The 6,797-nt window shown below is 41.7% G+C and overlaps 1 non-coding gene across 1 annotated transcript; it reads left to right on the top strand.

Annotated features, from left to right (window-relative positions):
- Nucleotides 1-6,157: 6,157 nt before the first annotated feature.
- Nucleotides 6,158-6,300, top strand: LOC116149826 (small nucleolar RNA SNORA62/SNORA6 family). The gene has a single exon (XR_004133430.1). It is a non-coding gene; the product is annotated as a small nucleolar RNA SNORA62/SNORA6 family (small nucleolar RNA).
- Nucleotides 6,301-6,797: the final 497 nt, after the last annotated feature.

Here is a 6,797-nt window from a genome sequence, read left to right as displayed (position 1 = left end):
AACAGAGGGAAATCACCAAAATAAAAGTAAGACCACCATTCCTAAGTACTAACAAAGTCATGTGCAAGCACAGAAAACTATTATTTTTATAGCATTTGAGTGTGTGTGTTTGCATATTTGCAGGAGCTGATGGGGGTTGAGATTTAGTCAGGAAGGCTTCCTAGAAATGGCAGCATTTAAGCTCGTTCTCAAAAAGTTGGGTGTAATTTGGCTAAACAGAGCCAGGAAAGAAAGGGAGTTTCAGCAGATGCAGAAAGCCCTAAGATGTGGCAAGGCAGTGGGTGCCTGGGGACACTCTGTGATTCGGAAATAGAAGGTAATGCAGGGGCTGGGCAGAGCTACAGGTGAGTCTGCCCGGATTGAACAACTGGTTGCCCCATGAAAAAGTATGTGCTTTCTATAGTATGTAAGGAATGCGTGGAGGAATTTAAGTAGAGAAGTCTAGGTTCTCAAAAGGTAATTTTAGGGGCAGAGGACCTGGGTAAAGGAAAGCTAGAAGCAGGAAGACCAGATATATGGCCTTTGCAAGAGTCCAGAAACAAACTCGTGTGTGTGTGTGTGTGTGTGTGTGTGTGTGTGTGTGTGTGTGTGTGTGTGTGTGTGTGTGTAAGACAGGCTCAAAAATGGCTCACCCCAGCCCCACTGCATGCCTGCAAGATTCTTCCACACTGACCTATATCCAGAAACAGTTTTTCCACCTGATCAAGTGATTCTCACATTATGCAAACCACCTTCACCTCCCAAACAACGTGGCGTTACAATAATGTGTCTGAAATTACTGCTGTAGTTTTCTTGGCTCTCATTAGCACAGAATCACAGCCCAGCGTAGCACATTTCTTCTGGTGAAGGCAACTGAGCCAGGCAAAGGGCCAAATCGCATACACAATGACTCAGAAAAGGAAGAAACTATCACTCTTTCCTTGGGAAAATGATTAAGTCACAACTATACTTGCTATATGTAAGTAGTTTATTTTTTGAAATGTAAGTTTTAGTCCTGGAACTCTTACCTGTCAAGTTGGCATTTAGCTCAGAGGCTAATAACCTGGTATGAGCACACAGGTGCAGCCGGCAATCACCCTCCAGGGCCACCAGTCCTCCACCCCACTGGCTGCCTTTCCCCTCCGTACACTTTCCCCTCTGCACACCAGCTAAGGGTGCAGGCTCTGCAGGCTATCTGGGTTTAGATTCCATCTTTCCTACTTCTGTAATCTTGGCAAGCTTCTTAACTTTTCTCTAATTTTTTTTAATCTATAAAAATGGTAGCACCTATCTCACAGGTTGGTTTATTTTTTGAGAATTAGATGAATTTCTAACCTCATGGGACATACCATTGAAAAACACAAAGATCCCTGTCCTTGTGGTATTTACATTCTACCAAGGGAGCAAGACAGTAAACTGTCAACAATATAGTATATTCGCAACCATAAGCACATCTACATGATTAAGAGTTTAACCTACAGTATGCTAGCACGTGATTGGTGTTAGAGTCCCGCGGAAGAAGGAGAACAGGGTAAAAGGGATGGAGGATGTGTGCGTGTGTGGGGGGGAATTAGGTGGCCAGGACAGTCTCATTGAACAGGTAAGATCTGAGGACATACTTGAAGGAAGAAAAGGCGTTATCCAGGTAGACACCTGAGATAAAAGCTCTGAGGTCCCCACCTGGTGTGGCTGCAACACTGGGACAGGGAGAGGGCACGAGAGGCCGGACAATGTGATCACTAGAGCCTTCTCAGCCATTTTATGGCCTCTGGCTTCTTGGAGAGAACTGGGTTTGAACAGAGGAATGACAACACCCAATTTATATTTTACAGGCTGCTGTACTGAGAACCAGACCAGTGACACAGAAACAAGAGAGGCCCTTCCGGAGGCTTCTGCTGCCATCCAGGGGAAGGCCAGTGATGGCTAAGTCCAAGGAAGTAGCTCAGGGGTAGGTAAGAAGCAATCAGGTTTCTGTATATTCTGAGCATGCAGGATTTCTTAACAGACCACGAGACTCGTGTTTTGGGTATAAATAATTGAAAAGATAAAGTTGTCGCTAACTGAGAAGCCTCCAGGTAGAGACGGTTTAGGGAGCAAGATCTAGAGTTCACTTGTGGAGATGCTGAATGTGAATGGCATCCAAGTGGAGGTACTGAGAAGATACTTAGATACGTGATTTTGACGTTCTACCAGCATAGAAAAGAAACTGGATGTTGCCTGAATACAGAGAGCACTTAAAGCCAGGAGGCTGGTTGAGATCATCAGGGGAGGGGATATATAGGGCCAAAAAGAAAAAAAAAAAAAAAAAAAAGAATTCAGGTCTGAGCCCTGGGGCACTGGGATGCTCAAAGATCTGGTCCTTTAGGACCACTGGCATCAGTGGCAGTTTAGTCATGAAGCTGATAAGCTGCAAGCTTCAGAGTCCTTCCAAACACTCAGTAGCATGTTCACACTGATCTATGTTTTGTAACATTTGCCAAAGTTCAGATGTTCCAGTCATATCTCAAGTAAGATGACTGGCCCTTTCCACTGCAACCTCTCTCCCTTACATGGAGATTTCCCTTGTGAAAGAGGTTCCATTTCTTGGAAATTCTAACAGAAGGTTGAATTGGTTTAAGTTTATTAGATCTATTAATATGGTTCACAGTCACTTCCATATAAAATTAAGCATTTGCTGCTTGTCATGGTTTAGGAATGGCTTCTAGAAGGAGACCTAACCTCCACGGGGCTAACTCAACTGTGATCATGACACCAAAAGGCAGGGCCAAAGATCATGGTGTTGTACAGCAATCTGCACCAGATACACATGGAGAACCAAAGTTTGAAAGGTATGGGACTAAAGCTTTTCTGGAAAGTTCTTCAAACATCAAACGTGCAACATTGTGACTGGAGGATTTGATTCTCTTGGACACCAAGTCAAAACAGCAGTTGTCTCTTATCAAAAATTTTCTAGAAAATGCAAAGTGCATATAGTTATAAATGCCTGACATATTTTTTAAAAACTTTCTGATGGGAATGGGGCTAAGTAGAATTTAACTGAACCCCTGTCGTTGTACAAATCTATAGCAATATTACAGACACTGAGTACATCTGTACTAGTTCATACCTAAACGAAACATGATAGAGATTTTTTCCCAAGTTTGGCAACAATCCTAAATTCATAACAACTTATGAAACTGAAAAAAAATCTAAACTCCATGAGAAACAAATTTTAGAGGAAAAAAAATACTTGAAGAAAGACTGAATTATCTTGCTATTCTACTTATAGAAAATATTGTACAATCATTTCAAACAAAGAGGTGATGGAAAAGTATTCCTCTCCCCCCAAAAAAGGTTAAAAAAGGATTATAAACGTGTGTCCAGAAGTTAATGAATAAATACACATTAAATTATTATGTTATTTTTCTGAAGTTTTGTCTTTTTGATACTTGTTGGTTTTATATGATTATAGTTCATCGTAATTTCCTTTCTCATTCTAAATAAATGTTCATTTTTGTACTTAATCTTGTGTTTGAAAGTTTCTATTCTTTTTTTAGAAACCCACAAATCATACAATTATCAGGCACCACAAAATCTGAATCCATTCCTGCCTGGCGTCTAGTAAGCACACTACAAACTGGACTTCATTTTCCTCTCAGGTCACCAGCCTCAGAGCCCAGGGTTGAATATTGCTGTTCATCCTCCTTCCAACATGTCCCCTTAGTAGCTACTGGCCAGCAAGACTGATGGGGAGATGAGGCGGAAACCTACCTGAGGACACAATGATTAGCAAATGGAGTTTAAATGCATGCTTTGAGTTGAAGAACTCCAGGACTCTTCAAAGAGAGGGGTATAATCTCTGCCTGAATTACCAGGAAGATGCTGTGTTATCATCCATGGCAGAGATTTATCTGGAATTGAGATTGCCTTTAGCTTAATAAAATGTTAAGCTTCATTAGAATTTATCAAGAACTTGAGATAACAGAAGTCATAAGCCCTGGGTTGTGCTCTAGGAGTTCCAAGTACTTTGTGGAATTGGTCCTAGGACTTTAGCATCTCTGCATCTCAGTCCCTTTTCCCATAAAATAAAGGGGTTGGATTCCACCAGAAGTTCTTAACCTTGGACCCGTGGTCCTCTAACAGCCTTATGAATAAGATTCAGAGAATCCATGACCTCCTGAAAACTATTTGTAGAAATGTGTGTGTAGTGCATTTTCCTGGTTGACTCAAATTTTCAGATTCTCTGAAGGTGTACTTTTTTTAATAAAAAGAAAAAATATCCCTGAATTAAATGATATATTTGCAAAACCTTAATGTTTGCTGTATTTTTCATATGTTGCAAATATAATGAATAAAAAGTAACTCAAAAAAAAAAAAAAAAAAAGTAACTCAACACCTGAACAAGGAGTAACTGAAATCATGTAAGATTCAGCTGAGTGGCAGGCGCCACATTAATGAGCAACGCTAACTGATTAACTGCCTTCATTTTTACTGTGGGCTGCTCACGTTATTTGGAGTTGCTGGGCTCTCTGTCACAGACTAAAACAAATAAAATAAAAATAAAAAGTCAACTAATAAGGAACAAGATAATGATAAAATCAAAAGAAAATACATAAAAAGAGATCATGTCCAATCAGCTATTTGCTCCAAGTGATTTTTTTCTCTCATTTTCTTGACCTCTTGAGATGAGCCTCTCAGTCCCCCACTTTGCCCCCACTTCCTCTTCAATCTGCATTCAACAAATGTTTGCCGCATGCTCTCTGCGCATCCGCACTCCAAAGGTGGGGAGTTAAACTTGGAAACAACAGGAGGAGTATTGATTTCGCACAGAGTTATTCCCCGGCAGAACAAGGCCAGCCTTACCCAGGGGCAGGCTGGGCGGCCTCCTGCTCCTGCTGGTGTAGCGTCATGTACAAGTCCCCTGGAAACGAGCCCCTGCCCAGAGGCCTCATGTTCTCTGGCTCTGCCAGGTGCCTGCAATCCTCACATTAGTCACTAATTTTCATTAAGGCATTGAAAGTCTCCCTGTTACCATGCAAAGGTTACTTGGGAGGGGAAACAAATTAAATCATTAGCAGAGATGAGTTCAACACATCAGCTTCACCCTGCAGGTATTGAACAAAGGATACACAGGATTGATGGCATGGCCTGGAGAAAAATTCCCGAGATCAATGGAGATACCTCCTTTTCAGAGTATGAACTTTTTAATGTCGAAAAGATTCGGACCCTCTCATGACAGTGGTTTGACTTCTAGAACAATACTAGTCATCAATTACTGGGCACTCAGCACTCGAAGAAGCACTTTACATACATTTTCTCTATTAAACAACCTTGTGATGAAGGTATTTTAATCCCTATCTTACAAACTAAGAAGCTGAGTGTTCAAGGAGCTTAGGCAATTTCCCCAAGGCTACACAGGTCATGACGCATTCATAGCTCTTAGATTACAGAGCTCGGAATCTAAAGCTAATATGTTTTACTGCTCCCATTGATTCAGAGGAAAAAAATACATTATGTCAAACCTGTTCTTGTGCAGAAGTGTTCTCAATGGCTTTGAGTTGTATTGATGACACCATACTCACACCTCTGGAGAACAGCTGTGTTGGGATGAGTAAGTCTTCGTTCATTCATACCACAACCATCCTTGCTGAGTCTATGGATTGAAGGCCCTCGTACCTCTCAAAGACATCTGGGAATTCAGAACCCACCACATTTGGGGGCTCTCACTCTAGACGATGAGTCATTAACTGGCGGACTACCTCCTCTACCTTGCAGGTACCAGGAGGTTAAAGGGTAGCCTGTAGATCTTCAGCAATGAGGTGAGGAGAAGCAATGAAGGGAATCCAAGAGAGTAAAACAACTCCAAAGTCCCTCTGTTTCTCCCCCCGCAAGACTCTCTTGACAGGTTCAATGAGGGAACAAAACAACAAAGACTGTTGGAAACTGACTGTCTTAACCGGAAGCTGAGCAGCGTCAGCAGCAGTCAGTTTGGATGGTTTAGATGGAGGAAAGCAGCTGGAAGACTCGAATGTGGGATGTGGTGAAGGAGGATGGAATGGAGCAGGAGGAAGAAGGCCACTCACTCAGTTACTAGAAACTGCGTATAAAGCCTACTCTTGGTCTCATATTCAAGGTCTACTAAAGGTCTTATTGCTGCATTGAAGAGAGACAGTCACAAGGAGACTTGTAGAAAGGTAGGTTAACGGAGGAGCATCTAAACTGGTTCCAGCCGATGAACTCGCAGGTGTAGGCAGTGTGTTACATGAGGGGCAAGTTTTTCTTTAACAGCACGAGGGTCTCTAGCCCAATGAGTGGAGTTTGATAGTAGTACTTGCTACAAGTATAAAAAGATTTTTTAATTAAAAATTAAAAAACAATTAAAAATAAAATAAACAGGTTCTATCTCAGTGTAAGCTCAAACACCTCCCATTAAAAGAAAGGAAGGGAGAAGAAGAAAGAAGGAACCATACCTACTTGACACTATGATGTCATTACATTACTACACTATTGCTTTCCTTCTGTTAACAACCAGTTTCTAAAAGGTGTTTTAAGCTTTCTGTCTTCATTTCACTGTTCTCACCCACTCTTCCATCAGTACAACTGTCTTCCACCATCGCCCCTCCAGTCATACAGCTCACCTAGGAGCACCAGCAATCTCCTCGTTGACACATCTTAAAGTTACTGAGAAGTTAACCACGTGGCTTACTTGATCGACTTGTCTGCAATCTTCTTTTCAGGTTCATCCTCCTCTTTTCATTGGTTAAATGCTTATACTTCTTACATGACACACTCCCTTTATAGGTCTTCACCTTCCTAATGGCACTGTGCTGATGAGTGCA

This window comes from Camelus dromedarius, chromosome 28, assembly GCF_036321535.1.
Source record: "Camelus dromedarius isolate mCamDro1 chromosome 28, mCamDro1.pat, whole genome shotgun sequence".
NCBI classification, from domain to species: Eukaryota; Metazoa; Chordata; class Mammalia; order Artiodactyla; family Camelidae; genus Camelus; species Camelus dromedarius.
This window is presented reverse-complemented; position numbering and strand designations above follow the sequence as displayed.